At 41.5% G+C, this 18660-nt stretch overlaps 1 long non-coding RNA gene across 1 annotated transcript in view; it reads left to right on the forward strand.

The window, feature by feature from the left end:
• The window catches only part of LOC142136769 (uncharacterized), a 41906-nt gene extending 26304 nt beyond the window's left edge, over positions 1-15602 (forward strand). The window contains exons 3-4 of the long non-coding RNA XR_012687526.1: positions 15001-15155; positions 15470-15602. This is a non-coding gene — a long non-coding RNA (uncharacterized LOC142136769). The remainder of the gene's footprint in view (positions 1-15000; positions 15156-15469) is intronic.
• The last annotated feature ends 3058 nt before the right edge of the window (positions 15603-18660 follow it).

Consider the following 18660-nt stretch of genomic DNA (forward strand, 5'->3'; position numbering starts at 1 on the left):
GGAAGTCAGCCAGGGAACGAGATTTCCTCCAGAGGCGTTCAGCTGTACGAGAGCACTTTTGGAGGGAGCGGGTGAGTTTGGAGTGCCAGGGTTGGGGAGTAAGGCGACGACGGCGGATAGAAGAGGCCGGGGCGACGGTGTCCAGGGCAGTAGTGAGGGATTGGTTGTAGAGAGAGGACGCCTGATCTGGGCAGGCCAGAGAGGGAAGGGGTGATAGGAGAGTTTCAAGAGAGGCAGAGAAGGAGATGGGGTCAATAGCGTCAAGGTTGCGCCTGGTGAGGGTGGCTTTAGGCGAGGTGGGAGAAGGGGAGGAGGACAGAGAGAAGGAGAGGAGATGGTGGTCAGAGAGTGGGAAGGGAGAGTTGGAGAAGTCAGAGAGATCACAGAGGTTAGAGAAGACAAGGTCGAGGGAGTGACCAAGACAGTGGGTAGGGGAGGAGGTCCACTGAGTGAGGCCAAGGGAGGAGGAAAGAGTGAGAAGTTTTATGGTGGCAGGGTCAGTACAGTTGTCAACAGGGATGTTGAAGTCACCCAGTATAATGGAGGGCAGGTCAGAGGAAAGATAGTGGGGGAGCCAGGCGGCGAAGTTGTCGAGAAAAAGAGAGGTAGGGCCAGGGGGACGGTAGATGACGGAGACACGGAGGTGGATGGGGGAGAAGAGCCGAATGGAGTGGACTTCAAAGGAGGAGAAGGAGAGGGAAGGTAGAGTAGGTATGACCCGAAAAGTGCAGTTAGGGGATAGGAGGAGGCCCACTCCCCCTCCTGGACGCTCGTCTGGTCTGGTGGAGTGGGTGAAAGAGAGGCCCCCATAGGAGAGAGCGGCAGGAGAGGCAGTATCAGAAGAAGTGAGCCAGGTTTCAGTTATGGCAAGAAGATTAAGAGAGTTAGAGATGAAGAGGTCGTGAATGGAGGACAGTTTGTTACAGACAGACCTAGAGTTCCAGAGGGCACACGAAAAAGGGAGGGACGAAGAAGAGGAGATATGGATGAGATTGTCAGGGTTGATGGAGCGAGGGGGGGGTGAGAGATAGGATAGAGAGATATGGGCCCTTGGCGGGGGCTGGGGGAGAGGATGGGTATAGGAAAGGAGCGAGGCGGCATGATGACAGACGGGGGAATAAGAGAACGGCTGGAGGAAGCGGGGAGGAGAGGGGGAGAAGTACAGAGAGGAGGGCAGCGGTAGGGAGTCCGAAGTGGAACAGATCAAATTAGAAGCGGAGACAAAGCAGTGAAACCAATGAAAGCAATGTGGACAATGTAAAAGGAGAAGAGCAGTGGCAGAGCAATAACAATGTGAAGTGGAGGAGAATGAAATCACGATCAAGCGGTGTAGACAATGTAAAGTGGGGAACAAAAATAAAGGTGGAATAAATAAAATAAATAGATAACTTAAATAGAAAGGCGGTGGGGTGAAATGAATGAGATATAATAATGATCACGATTTAAGCAGTGACGACAATGTACAGTGGAGAACAGTAGAATAAAGGTGAAATAAATAAAATAAATAGAATAAATAGATTAACTTAAGTAGATTGAAGTCACGATCTAAGCGGTGTAGACAATGTACTGTGGGGAACAATAAAATAAGGTGGAGTAAATAAAATAAATGGATTAGCTTAAATAGATTGGTGGTGTGGTGAGCAATGAGGACAATGTACAGTGGGGAACAATAAAATAAAGGTGGAATAAATAAAATAAATGGATAGGTGGTATGGTGAAATGAATGAAAAAAACAAAAAAAAAACACAGTGAAATGAATGAAAATACAATCTAAGCAATGGAGAGTGGGTAATACTAAAATGAAAAGTGGGAAAAATAGATAAAAATTAAATTAAATAAATGGATTGGTGGTATGATCAGATGAAACACAACAAAAGGCAGTGAGGGCTACAGAGTGCAGGTACCGGGAGAGTTTGGGAGAGTTCCAGGTAATCACAGGAGCAGGAGTAGTTTGTGGGGACCAGCGTTCAGGAGCAGGAGGGTCCAGGGTTGTCAGAGATCCTGAGGGACAGGCCAACGGACCAGAGTTCAGATGGATGAACAGCCGGAGCAGTGAGGACGCCTCAGGAATCGGAGTAGCTGGAGGTCATGGGAGACAGCACTGGAAGGGAAACCGCAGGACTGGAGGAGAACAGCAGCGTCAGGACTGGAGGGCAGGAAGAGGCCACTGGAACAGAGCAACAGGAGACCACAGGATTGGCAGCCAGAGAGATGGTTACAGAGTGGCATCAGAAGGCACCGGACAGGAGGATCCGCAGCAAGAGAGCTGGTAACAGAGCAGCAGGAGCCAGGGACCGCAGGCAGGAGGATCAGCGACCAGAGGACTTGAAGGGGATCAGCAGCACGTGGAGGCTGGAAGCGGCGTCGTGGAGGTCCAGAAGACTGCAGGAGTCATCACCCGGTGAGGAGATCCGCGGCACGTGGAGGCTGGAAGCGGCGTCCAGAAGACTGCAGGACCCGGTGAGTAGAACAGATACGGAGCAGGAATGGTGGGTGCAGGAAGGCAGCAGGTTGCAGGCGGGCCAGTAGACAGCAGTAGACAGCAGTTAGCTGAGCGGAGGAGTCCGGAGTGGCCGGGGAGTGAGGCCGAAGCCACGGCCCAGAGTGGAGACGGCAGGCGGCAGGGAGATGCATCAAGGGAGGCGGAAGTCACCAGGAATCGGCATCAGGTAAGGAGGCAGAGGAGGCAGGCATCTCCGAGAATGAATGCGGGGCCCATAAGGTTTGCAGGCTGGGCTCCAACGGAGAGCACGCAGGACACGTCTGTCCTCAGAGCTGGGTTCATGGGAAAAGGCTCCAGAGAGGGCATCAGCCTTCTTATTTTGAGAGCCCATTTTAAAATTAATGTGCAGGTTTAAGGGGAAAAAAAAAGAGGGACCAGTGTGCCTGGCGAAGGTTTAAGCACTGGGCTGTTTGGAGATTCTTCTGATCAGTAATAATATTGACTGGAAACTGGGATCCTTCCAGGTGGTATCTCCATTCAGATAGAGCTAGTTTCATAGCTAGGAGCTCTTTATCTCCAATAGCGTAGTTCTTCTCTGTTGGTAAAAATTTCGGAGAAAAGAAGGCACAGTGATGGGACTTTTTCTCTGGTGGGAAATACTGTGTGAGCACAGCACCAACTCCAACCGTAGAGGCATCGACCTCAAAAAAGAAGGGTAGAGAGAGGTTAGGCTGTCTGAGAATTTGAACTGTAGAGAAAGCCTTTTTAAGGATGTTGAATGCTTCAATAGCTTCTGAAGGCCATGTTTTCGTTTCAGCTACCTTCCGGGTGAGTACAACGATTGGGGCACAAGAGTGGAATATCCTCGTATGAATTGATGATAATAGTTGGCGAATCCTAGAAACTCTGAATAGCTTTAAGCCCAACTGGAAGGGGCCAATCCTGAACAGCCTGGACTTTGTCTGGGTCCATCAGTAAGCCATAGCCCGATACCATGTATCCCAAGACGGTCCTCTGGGAAGTCTCAAAAGAGCATTTCTCAAGCTTGCAGAATAGGTAATTTCTTTGCAGACAGGTAAGTCCCTCAGCTACTTGGAGACGATGAGTAGATAGATCCCTATTGAGCAGACCAGGTGTGTGCCTGCTCAGTTCAGCCCAGCAAGTGAATGCTGAAAGAGGGAAACAGGTGAGAACAGTGAACATAATGCAGGTTTAGCTGGTGCAATGTGTGACATCATTATCCAAGTTCCTATATGTCACAATTAGAAAATTAATATAAAACATTTGATAATATTGATGATCGTTTTCATAATATCTCTGTTGCGTTATCCAAATGTTGAAATATTCATTGAATTTGTATTTTGAGTTGCAAACATTGGAGTCTATTTAACAAAAGGAGAAACTGGCCAGTGAAGACTATAAATATCCTTTGCCAGAAGCCCCTGAAAAGGCTTCCACATGGAAAACAAGTACCACCCCTGTCCTCCTATCAATATTGCCATCGGAAAGTAGCTATAGCAGAGGCTCCTACTGGAAAAAATGCTCTTATTATTATTTAATTAAAGGATTTTTTTATATTAAAAAATTAATATTTTCTATTGTTTTACTTTTTTTAACTTTATTATTTTAATGTTGGTGGAAGTGGAAGCCTTTTCCTGCCTTCAGGTCCACTGAGCATGTGTGTACCTGCAATGGGGGGGTTATGCATGCACTGTGGGACCCTACACTGGCTGGCCAGTATCGTCTGGAAGCTAAGCAATGCTCAGCTCTCCAGTGCCATTGTATTGTCCAATGGGGCGATTGGAAATTTTGTATCACTGTAATAAGCAGCAATAGAAATTCTTCCATATCGTCCAATCTTGTTAAAAAGACTTTATAATCTCAATGATTAGATTAGATTGAGAGCACTGAGTATGTGCAAAGCACATCCTTTTATCATGTCCTCACAGCAGCAGGCAGACAGAGGGGCAAACACAGCATTTTTAGTTGAGGTTTCCATATACTTTATCTTGGAAAAAAGCTAACAAAATTGCCTCAATAATAATATAATTATAAAAGTACAATATATATATATATATATATATATATATATATATATATATATATATATATGTATATATATATATATATATATAAATATAAATGTAATAACATATGTTAAAGGAGAAAAAGATTTAGGCATAAAATAAACTTTAATGTAAAAAAAAAACATTAATATGAACGTCCTTTACATATATTGGGCAGCACAGTGGCCTAGCGGTTAGCACTTCTGCCTCACAGCACTGGGTTCATGAGTTCGATTCCCGACCATGGCCTTATCTGTGTGGAGTTTGTATGTTCTCCCTGTGTTTGCGTGGGTTTCCTCCGGGTACTCCGGTTTCCTCCCACACTCCAAAAACATACTGGTAGGTTAATTGGCTGCTATCAAAATTGACCCTAGTCTCTCTGTGTGTCTCCCTCTTTGTCTGTCTGTATCCCTCTGTGTCTGTGTGTAAGTGTGTGTCTTTGTAAGGGAATTTAGACTGTAAGCTCCAATGGGGCAGGGACTGATGTGAATGAGTTCTCTGTACAGCGCTGCGGAATTAGTGGCGCTATATAAATAAATGATGATGATGATGAAGATATTCCATCATGGTCATCTTACCAAATGAATATAATACTAAGTAAATAATACAAATCTACAAAATGAATACTCATCTCACCTCACATCCAATTAAAATGATTTCAAAAAATGACAATTACATTTACTCACCCAGTGATTCCTGACGATACACTGGAGTCAAGAAATATGTAGAACAATAATGACCATTTTGTAAACTTCATTAAAACATAGGCAGAACCCCACAAAAATGAGTCTTAGGCTGCAGACAAAGGGCCTGATTCATGTTCCGATACAACCTGCGCACAAGTTGCGCTTTAAAAAAAGAGCATGGAGTAGTTCCAAACGTATTCAAATCCAAGCGTATTCCAAAATACTTTTTAAATTGAATCAGGATGTAAGAACACTGCCTAAACATTACTTGCTGTATGTAGACAGAACACACTGTGTCTGTTCAATAAAAGGTCACTTCATGACTCATTAAAAAAATTTAAATGATAAAATAAATGAACAACTCCTAACTGTATAATCATTAATAAAAATATTTTATTTTACATTAAAATATAAATCAAAATACTTTTAATGCATACTGTACATACAATCCATTTTTAAAGTCTACTTTCTTTGCTAGCTAGTGGCACGCATACATGTAATTTTCAATACAAAGACTATCCCATGTCACTCATCACTATCAGTCGGCATATACACCTGCCCTGTAGCAGGTGCAAGTGTTACAGCTGAAAACAAGCATACTTAAACGAGAAACCCAGGACTTCAACTGGCCCTTACTGTACATGGCCTAAGTTAGTCCGCCCTTCCCTCCCCTGTTCCGCCTCTCAAGTTATAGGCAGTAGTAAGTGTAATTTGCATTTGGACATAAATTGCATGTAACTGTGTTCATTGGCGTAAGGTCTGTTTCTGAGCATGTGCCAAACTATTTCATGCGAGATACGGCACGCACAGTTTAGTCTGATCATTGATCAGGCCCAAAGTGTTATAGTTTATTTAATACTGGCACTATACAGAAGACTCATAGAGGCTTTTCCTCCTTGTAACCCACAAAATTGTTCTGATTCTAGTGTGTGTGTCTCTCCTCAGCAACCATTTTAGGCAGTTTCACAATAGAATCAAACTTCTGACTCAATATAGACAAACAGTTGTGACAGATTATTGCTCTCTATGTCCCTTGCACACTGGGTCACTTGCAGAGAAACTTTAAATACAGCAGAATTGGCAGGCAGAAACTCTTCCTTCAGACAGCAACATAACCTCTCAATAGCAATATTATAGTCCCGGTCAGAGGTTTTAATAACACAGCTTTATATCTCACTTGATTCACTTTATTAACTTGAACATAGCAATAGTCCAGCACCAGCATTCAATGAATCCCTGTGGGTAAATTCCCCATTTTCCAGGCAGCAATGACACAGCATACTCTACAGCAACCAACAACCATCCCTTACCCTCTAGCAGTCAGTTTTTTGGCTCCTCCCTTTTTGTCTACCGCCAAGAATCTCCTGGAGCCTTCTAGCATATTTGGGTGGCAAAATGCCTGTTTTTGCGGGCTTTTGCAACTTGTTGCAGTGTCTAACTATCTCTGTCTGCTTTTAGTGCAGCCTGGAGCTCTAGTGAGCATTTTGTAGCTTGTCAACCCCAAAAAAGCTGATGCAATTTGCATTAAACTTCCTAGAGGCACTAAGGGAGATGTAGTTTTCTAAATAAATGCATGCAGTAATATACCTGTGGTTTGCAGGGTATTACACATACATGCCAACTCTCCCGGAATGCCCGGGAGACTCACGAATTCCGGGTAGGACTACTGGAATCCTAGGAGAGCTGGCATTTCTCCCTCATCAGAGCCGGCATGGAGTTGTGTATGGGCGGAGTGGGCAGGGCTTCACGAGTAGATGCATTTTGGTCCCCGCCCCCAGTGACGTAATGCCCGCTTTGGGTCTTTTACCAGTGTAAAAAGACCCAAAACAGGCATTACATCACTGGGGCGGGGCCAAGATGATGCAATTCATGAATCCCCGCCCCCTTCTGCCCTTCCCCTACAACCTTCTTCAGTGAGCTCCCGGAGGGAGCCAGCCAAAAGTAGGCAAGTAGGGTATAACATGTGAGTTTGTTGGGAGGAATAGAGATATTGAGTCTCGCAGGTGGAAAACAAAAAAAGGGAAAATTTGTTCTTGAATAAACCATGTTTCAATTTAAGGGGAGCTAATGCATTTTTTATGCATGCAGGTGAAATGCTGGCTGCTTTTGCATTTAGCACATAAATACTGGACATCTTAATTTGTACACTGCAGTTTATACTTGTGCTAGGACATGCCCTCTCCCAAATCTGTCCACAGATTTTAAATTTACCACACTTGCAGTGCAACATGGATTTTCCACAATGTAGTTGTGTTTCTTCCATGTCTGGGGGAAGCCTTCGCTGGCTGTCACCAGAAAACAAAAGCTGTCCTTAGCTAAACTGAAATAAAAAATAAATATAAATATATATATATATATATATATATATATATATATATATATATATATATATTACATTTAAAAACACCTGTGTATTTGAAATATCATAGTGTGTTACTGTATGTTTCTCCACAGAATATCTCGCTATCACCAGTCTCAATGTGACATAATCGTGGCTCCTTCTCTAGGTCTTACCCCAAAGTATTGCTTGGAATGGTACATATAGTTGTCAGCATTACCAAAGCATTTTTACATTTTTACTTATACATAATTATATTTTTTAAAAAACATCTTGGTACCTAGTACATTTTAATGATCTGATGATGTGAAAATTTTTTAGGTTTTTAAATATTTTGTCATTTTTATTATAACTATTTTTAAACATTTTTGGATTTTTTTTCCACAAATCTGGCAAACAACAATACCAAAATGGTAGGTTAACCCTTACTGGTCAGTATTTTTGGGCAACCAAGTATCACTGAGCTGCCCTGGCGATATTTTAAAATAAATAGTGGTGATAAGGGATTTTTTACATATGTTACATATCACCACAAAAGGGCTGTTCATGATAACTAAGTCTGTAACACATAGAGCGTTATTTAATTAGGCCTCGAATCCTGGTGACAAAAGGGGAGATCATCGATGGGGGGGGGGGGTATTCTAGTTTAATAAGGCTAGTGCCTCATATAGTAATTTGCCAATGACGCTGTCATCTGGTGGGCAAGGCTTAGTTCTGTGGCTGGCGCCAGCTATAGCTGGCTCATGCCGGGGACTAGGGTCTATAGTGACTCTCTTTTTCCTGAGATTGAGAAGAGCGGCCATTGTGCAGCCGGAACCCGTGAAGTTAGGTGTGTGGTCCCGAGAAACAGAGTAGAGGGGAGTGCTGGGCGGGTGCCAGGGGACCATGTATTTGAGACTCTACTAGGGAGTCAAATATCCCAGGAGTACAAGACTCCAATTGAAAAAGGGGGAGTGTGCAGCAGATGCTGTGGGAGGCATGGTTATGACTCCATTATGGGGTGTCTAGACCCCTAACTACCAGGAGGCCTCAGTGGGGTACTACCCAGAACCTGGGTGGCCCAACATATTGGAAGTGGCTACCATGCTAGGCCAGTTTAATCAGAGAGAGGGAAAGAGCCCAAAAAAGTTGAAGGGCCACAGCCAAAGATACCAGCAGGGGTACCCCAGAAGTAACATCACCACTGCAAACACAGTGTATGGTATTACAGGAAAAAGGCAGTGTGAGGTCTTGAGACTCCTATGAGGTACCCCATGGAGTAGCCTCCTTGGAATGACCCCATACCGTGAGGGGGTGGTCGCTGCACAGTGCAGTGTTGCTAATTGGGAGAGCGGTTGTAATGGAGACTGCATGGCAGAGGAGTTCCTGGATGAGGGGATGGTTGTATCTCATGAAGGGAGAGTGTTCCTGGATGGAGGATCTGAGAAGTGGCCATGAACATGCCTGCAACTGGGTGAGATGAAATTATTGGAAGAGCCTGTGTGATGCAACGTGTGGTCTGTGCCTGTGGAACTACTGCTCCCAGCAGCTGGTATGTAATATGACAACACACATATTGTTGTAATTAAGAGACTTTGCAGGAGTGTGAGGAGTTAATAGAGCACTAATATCTGCTGAAGCGTTGTGCAGAGGGGGGGGGGGGGGCTGGCATTATATATGTACTCTTACAAATAGTCTTGCAACGTTTACGTTTTTCTATTCTGGAAGAAGAGCCAGTGTAATAAAGATTGTTTTCTATTTCAAATTGAAACAGAAATATTTATACTGCACCATGTACAAAATAATGTGCACTTCACATGTGAACTGTGTTAATTACCTGTTTATTCGGGAGGGAGGGTTCCTCTGCTATTGGTTGTCCGTACCCACCAGCTAGCCAGAGCAAAAAGGGCCGCATGTAATTTATCAAAATTAATCAATAAATCTTTTTTTTCAATATATTTATTGTGCCATGTCATTTTTAGTACAGTAAGATACCTTAAAATCTCAGACTAACAGTGTTTACATTTTATGCAATGCAAGCTTCTTATGCGGATTAACTCTGCTGCACTGCTCCGGAGAAGCTACAGAACTGAAAACAAGCTGCAAGGTTGATGCACCTTCAGTCAGTAACAATCAACTTTTTTTGGCAAGCTGGAGAGCCATAGGTTACACTGGTAAACAGCAAGCCAGATAATACACACACACACACACACACACACACACACACACACACACACACACACACGCACACACACACGCACACGCACACGCACACACATACACACACACACACACACACACACACACACTGTTTCATTGGCACCTACAAATGCATTCATGCACCAGTCCGATATTGCCCCTGATGGTTTTTGTTTCACCTCAACTTGCCCCCACTAGCTGGCCATGCCCCCCTGCTCCTGTGCACATCAGTACTGGTACATAGCTCCACCCTATGCCTCTGAATGTAGATGCCAAGGAGCAACAAGCATCATGGTCAGTGACAAGCTAGAGACAGAGGCACAATAATCTGGCAATGGTGAATGGGTTGCTGAGTTAATATCAGAAGCTGTAATCTTTAGTGGCTTCTGATTCAGTCCTCCAGCACATACCCCTCTCTAGTGCTATGAGCTACAGAGCTCCGGGAAAAACAGCTGCAATTAGTAGCCCCCGGGGCTCCAGGGATGTGATGGAGCGTATTATTTATAGGTGATGACGCAGCTTTAAGAACCAGAATTAGAAAAGTGAAGGCTGTTGTTACATGCACTTGAGTGTTTTTATGTGATGACGATAAACTCTTGTAATCTAGACTGGGAAAATTGTAAAGCCCATCCCCACTTATGAAGCTCTCATGTTGCAAACAGACGTGCATGCCACTGTGGACTACATGCAGTGGCCCACCAATTATATTACAGAGTGGTTTACAGTGAATGACCAAGCATGGCACTGAAGGACATTGAAAAAATAAAATATTAAATAATAACTGAGTTCAATGAGATAAAGTAGAAAACAAATTGCTTACCTTCCGCATTCCATTAACCGTAGTGTGACACACTGACCTCATAGCTCTGGTGAGGGAAGCATGGTTTCATGACTGAAGGTGTACTCTAGCAATGGGTAATAATAAGCCCCCCTATAACATACTAAACCTTTTACTCTATCGGTCCTGGTTCCAGCAGACTGAAACTACAGACATAGGCAAGAGAGCAGCTATTCTCTACAATAGCAAGTGCAACCATTTTCTCATCATGAGATGATTAAATAATTATAGACTATAAATACTAAGGGCCGCATTTAGATACAGGTGCATGTTTCACCATGAGATTTGACTGTTCATTTTCCCGGTCACATCCAACCATACCACACTCACATAGTAGAACAAATTGTCCTAGCTCTATCCATAGACTATATATTTTGTGGATTGTTAATCTACTAATACTGGATATTAAGGCATTCTGGTGGATTGTGAAACAAATGCAGGACTCAAAGCTTATGTCACCAGAACTTCGCATCTATGGAAAACAGCCACAAAACTCACAAAAAAATTCCATCCATCTGGATGAAGCTAATTTGACACTACAACGTATTAATCAATACTTTACTTTTCGCCATAAATGACTGAGAAGCCACGATCATTGCCATTATGGCTGTTTTTCTTATGCATATATTTGTGCTTAATCACATTACTGTATGTTTATGAAGACAACTCATTTAACGTGAATGTAAATATAGACTTTAAATTAAGTTTTCCAAACAAACACCGTAGCTGCTTGTTAGGTGCTTTGGGGGTACATTCCTGTTCTTGCTCATGTTGAGACGACAGAGGGTATACGGCTGCTTAGACTCACTGCCTGCTGAGACCACATGAGGTTCAACAGCCTCCACAGCAACATCAGCTAACAAATTCACAGCAGATGTCAGCTGTGCTGGGTTAACATTCACAACCCTCATTTGATTACTAATGAGCTCAAGCTCATTTATCTGTTCCCTTGTTTTGCTGTTTGGATTGAAGCTCTCCTTTTACATGTTCCCTTAGCATCAACCGTGTATGGAGCAAGACGTTTAATTGTGCTGTAACTGTTGGCCTTCGACTGTTAATCCCGACATTTCACCTGTCTCACTTGGATGTAAATTCGGTAAAAAAAGGACATCATTTTTTTCCCCCTTTTACATATTAAAGAGACAGGGGGGAGTGATGTCAGCTTCATAATATAAAAAGAGATAAATGCAATTTTAAAATAAGAAATACTATTTTACAAGTCTATAGAAACAGCACATTATTAAAGTGTATTTATAGTCAATCGAATTGTGAGAGTTAAAAGACTACTAAACCACAGTCTCCAACAAAAAAAACACACTTCTCACTAATTCATTAATACAATACCAATAACTGCAATAATAAATGAAGTGGTTAATTTGGGAGCAGAAGATTTTTTATCGGCTGCAAGGGGTCATGTTGCTGGGTCTGCTAAACCTAACATAACAGTTGTCTTATAAAGAGCTACTAAACATTTCAAAGATATATATGTAAATGTTCCCACAACTAGCCTGGCTGTAGAGGTTCGTTTTGGAAATTTGGCATCTGGTGTCGTATTAAGTGTCTTATAACTAATAGCACCTCCAAGCAAGGGACTACCAACTAGTATGCAAATACTGATACTAGATCTAGAACAATGGTAGGAATTTTCAAAGTTTTTATGCTTCAGTAATTTCTAAAACATTTCCCACAGCCCCACTGTCAATGAAAGCAAAATTGTTTACAGACATATTATCAGACTATTTAAGTGGTGACATAGGGTATTGTATTTTGAATCAAATACATGTGGACCTTCTTCTCCTATTTACATGGGCTCCTGATGACTAGAATTCACAGTAGCGGAAGAGATAAATGCCTACAAGTTTTGCTTCTGTCGTCTTATATTTACACGTCAGGGAATTTTGCTGGCTGCACACTGTTCTCAAGGTTCTTTGAAGCTGTGTACTGGATTGTGAAGTATTTTAACTCTTCTGACAGTCCTAATGTAAATTGACTGCGTCATATCGGATCATTACAGCTGTAGAGTATAGCCCAATGCCGAAATCCGGCAAAATAATCCTCCATTGGTGACCTCTACTGACGTGAATATTGGCTTATGATGATCAAGATTTAAGAGTATCTCCTTGCAATAGCAAGATAATTATACAGATTTTCTGCTGTTTTGACCCAGAAGAACAGGTTCTCAACCTGAAGTATAACTTATAGCTCTTGCAAAAATTCCTAAATGATTTACAGTCACTGGAACACCGAATTGGCAAATTTAACTTTCGATTACACTTCCTGCTGCAGCCTATGAAATTCTGTAAGCCTCTTCCTGTGCAGCAACTCTAGTGGGCAGTCCTGAACCAACCTGAAGGTGATTGGCCGAGCCCTGAGCAGTATTTGTCTCCATGAGCTTTGGACCCATGATAATATGACAACATACACCGAATTCCCTGAATAAACCTCTAGGGCCTAGATAGTTGTGGACTTACAGCAGCTCCTTTTTCCCTTACACCTGAATGAGCTTATCTGTACCTATATGGAGCCAGGTGTTATGCACATATTCTAGTGGTTTATTCTGAGATGGGTGCTGACACTAGATATATTGGAGACGCTAATCAAATGGCACTGAGGACTGAAATATTGGAGAATGCAATTACTCACACAGGCCGGATTGAGTTCCAGTGTACAAGCAGAAGTCTGACCTGGCAGCAATCCAGGGGAGGCCAATGTCCAAGCAAAAGGTTAGGACAGGTGGCAATCCAGAAAATGGTCTGGTCAGGGCAAGTAGCAATACAAAGAATGATCAAATCCAGGCTATAGTCAGTGCAGGTGGCAATCCAGCGAATGGTAACAGTAAGGCAAAGAGTAGGGTAGGCAGCAATCCAGAGAATGGTCTAGTCCAGGCAAAAAATCAGACAGAGGTCAGAACCAAGCAAACTGTACATAGCAGGAAAAACTGCTATCGTGGGTATAGAGCAAACTAGCAACCAGGTAGATGACCTCCTGTGAAGATTGACACCAGATTGGATTGGCGAGAGCAGTAAGACTACATACCATTGCCGGCCACTGTCAGTATGCTCAGCTTCCCCGATGACATTTTTGTCCCCTAATAGAAGACATTCTGTTGCTGCAATAAGCAGTGATAGAAAATATTCTTAATGGAAGGCTCTTGATAAATAGACCCATCAGTCTAATAGACAGATGACAGCTTGGCGATGGTGTGACGGGGAGAGACAGGTACTGTTCCAAGATGGTAGATGTAGCTCTCATATCATTGCATTGAGCTGTGATTTCACTGCAGGCTATACTTCCCTCACCACAACCACATTTTTTTAAAGATGTAATATCAGCAAGCTGTGGGAATTCACAGAAGCCCCATTAAAGGTATTTCTGGCATCACACACAAAACAAAGGTAATTTATGCAGAACCTAAATGTTTTATATTCATAAGTATACCTATTCCTATTTGTGGGCAAAACACATTACAGGGAGCACACCCATTTCACAGTCTATATGCCCCCCATAAAATCGCTCTACACCTAGTTTTGCAGGTTGGCATATGTGCTGGAAAATCCACAGGGTTGGAACAGTTAAAAGGATTACAACAACCTAACTTCCTACATTTTCTTCTGCCTCTTCCCCTTCATTCCCCTTCCCTTATCCTTATCCTCCGTTCCTCCTTCTCTCCCTCTCTCCCCGTGTCTTTCTGTCTGTCTACCCCATCCCTTAGATTGTACGCTCCTTTGAGCAGGGTCATCTCTCCTCCTGTCTTCACCACTTTTAACTCTGCTCTCCAGCTACCTAGCCCTCCTCCTCGAGGACCCTCTTCCCCTGTCCCCTCTCGCTTCCTCCTCTCCCCTCTGGGGGTTCCCCTGTCATCCGTGCCCTCCCTCTTGGGCTCCGCCGTATGCGGGACCTTCCCCTCTCCCCTCCCCCGCCCCTCTAGCTGTGCTTTGAGCTCACTGAGTTACTGTGCTTATTGTTTACTGTACTGTGCTGTGCTGTATCACCTCATATTTTTCTTTTGTTTGTCCCTGTACGGCGCTACGGACACCTAGTGGCACCCTATAAATAAAAATTAATAATAATAATAATAACAAAGCATTACCTACTAGCACTTAAGGATAATCCCAATTATTTATATAACAGTCTCAGTTTTTCTCCTCTAAAACTGTGCATTAGCCACATTTGTGGTATAAACTGATCACAATAGTGACGGGACACCGGGACTGCCTTTACCATATGTCCTTTAGTATTTTAGTGCTAAAGAAACATTTAGTATTGAAGCCAAACTACGTAACTCACCATTTTATTATTATTGACTTTATTCAATATACACTATTTAGAATATACTGTTTTGCGATATCAAAGATTCACTGGGGTCATTTATGGTACAAAAACAATTGCGTCCCAGGGCTGAATCTGTCCCGTGACTTCTCCTATGCTAATTTCTACATTTTTTTCCTCAGACCTCTCAGCATTCTATTTTCGTACCTCCTAACAACTCCCCCACCTCAACAAAATCTCTATGAACCCCTGACAGTGGTGTACCACCACCAAAGACATCTGCTCACATTTCTCCCGATGTCAGTGGGACAGTCCGATATGAGGACTTACACAAACAGTTAGTAGTACAATTATATTATTGAACAGTGTCTTATGTATTAATATATTGCGTGAGTGCAACTAAGGAAGAGTGTTAGATAATATAATATTAACTACTTTTAATAATAACTACAGTAAAATATTTTAGAACTGTCCATATTGCTGATATTAAAATTATAACATGTATTATATATATATATATATATATATATATATATATATTATATTATATATATTGATATATATATATTGGAGAAAAATGACATTAGTTGATATTCTCTGTGTGCCTTGTCAGAAAAGTTTCCTAAGATATTATTTTCACATTTATTTCAGGACTTATCGCATACCTCCTGAAAACATGAAAATCTTTTCCTGAGGTTGGCTGACAGCATAGAAGAGAACAGGCTGTTGCATAAATTGCAATGCTGGAGGAGAGGCTCTGAACTCATAAATAATGCATTTTAACTCATCCCAAGTTACCTGGTAAACCATTTGTGAATTTTCTACACACTCTTAAAAAATATCTGCAGTTTATGAATAAATTCTTGTTTAGAAAAATCTAGTCTGGTACAAGGCTAAGGAATTCAGCCGGCATGTGTCATACAAGCCTTGTTGAAATATTAATTGTCGTTATTTACATAGTCATCTATAATATCCAGAGATTTAGATACAGAAGTAATGGTGTGTTTTTTCTACTGAATCACTGACTGTATAATGTTAAAGGCTGTGAAAAATACAGTACATTATTTAATTCATGCTATTCTAACAATACATATTGGGTGTTTTGAGGTTGTATCACTGGAACCTGGTACATCATTCTAAATTGTAATTTAGGTGGGGATGTGCTGCAAATGTGCTGCCTATATCGGATAATTTTTGCGATCCTATTGCATCTGCTCTGTTACCGAGCAACCATATGCCACCGTGATTCAGTTTCTAAACGTTTAAAGACAAAAATTAAACAGAATAACTAACTCCAGGATACAGACATTCAATATATTTGCCTTTGAAATGTATTATTAATAATTACAATTTCTACCAGTCCTACCTCAGCCATTAATTACCAAGAATTCCTCTATTTTTTAATCTACAAATATGTCTATTCTTAAACAAGTTTTTACCATATATGTAGTGCTCATACCCAACCTTTTACAGGTGGGTAGGAACTCATTAAATTGATTATCTGTGTCCCTGACGTCACTGTGACTGTACAAGGCAGTAGGTGATTAAAATCTTGTATATCACATTATTATAAAACAGTCGCAATTATTTCCATTTTTTTCTTTATGATTTTCTGACCTTTTTTGATAATGGGTTTCTGGATAAGAGATTCCATATCTGTATAAATGTACAGTATAGGTGGTAGTTTAGGAGTTTAAAATGATTTTAAAAATGGCTTTTTAACTGTCAGCCATAAAGTAGTCAAACTACTTTCCCACTACTTATACATTAGACCCTTTTTTTTAGCAATTGGGATGGTGGAATTTCCCAGTATAAACCTGCATTTATCCTGTGATGCTACTTCCATAAAATAATACGCAACAATACTCCTGAAATTCTGAAGGAAAGAGCTTGTGCAGGTCAGTTCTCTGCATTATATGGAAAATGTGGACTCTTGCTCTATTTATACACAAGTGATCATTGCATAAGGTTCTAACATCACAGTTAGACGACTACTAATCTCTGCCAGTAAAAATCTTAAAGGAGATATCTTTCCAAATACAACATTTAATAATTGTATTAATATTTAATATTGAGGCCCCTTTCTCGCCATGTATCAGCATGGCCAAGGTTGAGTGCCTGGAAAGCCAACTGTTTCGGAGATACTCTTCTATAACAGCTAATTCATCTGCTGCAGTTGACAGGAGAATTTTGAAATTCACTGCTCCTGACACACTGTCACTTCTCATGTTTCGAGATCACTGATTGGTCAGTGCTCTTGACACATAACAAGTTTATCATGTGTCAGGATTGTTAGTTGGTCAGTGGTCTTTATAGGTGAGAGACACCAATAATGCTAGAAGCATTGGATTTCAACAATCTACTGCCATCGGCAGCAGAGAAATTAGCTGTTAAAGAAGGGTGACTATCTCCTGTACAACAGATTTCCAGAGCGTTAGACCCCTGCTATTCTATTACTTGGGGGAAAAGGATCTTAATATTAAATAATAAATGTGGGTGGATGTCTCCATTATCCTTGGAAAGTTTATTGTAATTAAAGTCGGTCTCTTAATGCTCCTGGATCAATAATTAGATGGAGTAGTGTTAGAAGACACTTTTTGAAACTTAGAAACTGTATGACACAGAAGTGTCACTATAGCAATAGAATTCCATGGAACTTCTATGATACCCATCAGTAAAGAAGACCCTGCACATTGATATAAAGGGGTGCATCTGAGGCCTTCAACCTGAAATATGGATTTATTCAGGTAACCACACATACTGATGATAAAATCACTTGCAAATACATGATAGTTGGCAATCACAACCATACAATGTACACTATTAAGACAAGGTAAAACTTCCTACCATGTCATTGATTATTATTTGTCCTTGCAACTGGAAAATTATTACTGTGCTATCAGAACTGCTTTGAAGACAGGAAAATTTGATACAAAGTTAGCAAAATATCTTTTTCTTGACACTCCCAATGATTAATGATCATTGGCGGAGCCAAGATGCCTAAATGTGGTTTATAATTGTCCCGTAAGGTACTTCAAGAGAATGCTTTTGGATGAGTTGAATGATACTTCTGTGTTTGATGACAAATTTGGATACTTGATCAATAGATTCATTTTCAGTGAACCGATTCACAAACCTTTTATTATTCTTTCAAAAAGAAAGTCTTTAAGAGACAGTTTTGTTTGGAATTACAAACTCTTACTCAGCCCAACATCAGCAAACTGATACATCATCTGCAAAACACTTTTATGTGTACAAACTTAAAATTTGTCAAGGCATTTAGCTTGTGTGTAAAACTAATGGAAAAAAATCAACAGTGAAAATATCTACACCAAAATGTCTACAGCCATAAGGTCGACTGAGTTATAAGGTCAACAGTCATAATGTCTACATGTTCATAACTTTGACACAGTTAAAATGTCGACATGTAAAATGTGTACAGGGTTGTAAAGTCAACAGTGAAACTGTCAACATAAATTGCTAGATTTAAAACGGCAATACATGGGAAAAAAAAACCCCAGCAGGAAATGGTAGAAAAAAAATAAAAAATGGTGTGCTCTCCCACCCCCAAACAGCTTAACCAACCCAAGTGCTGCCAGCCCCCAATTTTAATATTATCAGCCTTGGCCAGTGGCACTATAGCAGGGAAACTCGCAGCGTTGGGTCCTCCTCCCATAATGGTCAGCATGGGTCTGGATTCTCTAGGGAGATTGAGTCCACATAAAGCAATGTGGATTTCCTTCCCTAGGTATAAGAAGCCCTGTGCTGATAGCACTAGGGCTCTTCCCAGCTGGTGCACTAGATTATCCAACCATTGCGTTTATGTTCTGTTGGTTTTAGCT

Source organism: Mixophyes fleayi, chromosome 1 (assembly GCF_038048845.1).
Source record: "Mixophyes fleayi isolate aMixFle1 chromosome 1, aMixFle1.hap1, whole genome shotgun sequence".
In the NCBI taxonomy this organism is placed as follows: domain Eukaryota; kingdom Metazoa; phylum Chordata; class Amphibia; order Anura; family Limnodynastidae; genus Mixophyes; species Mixophyes fleayi.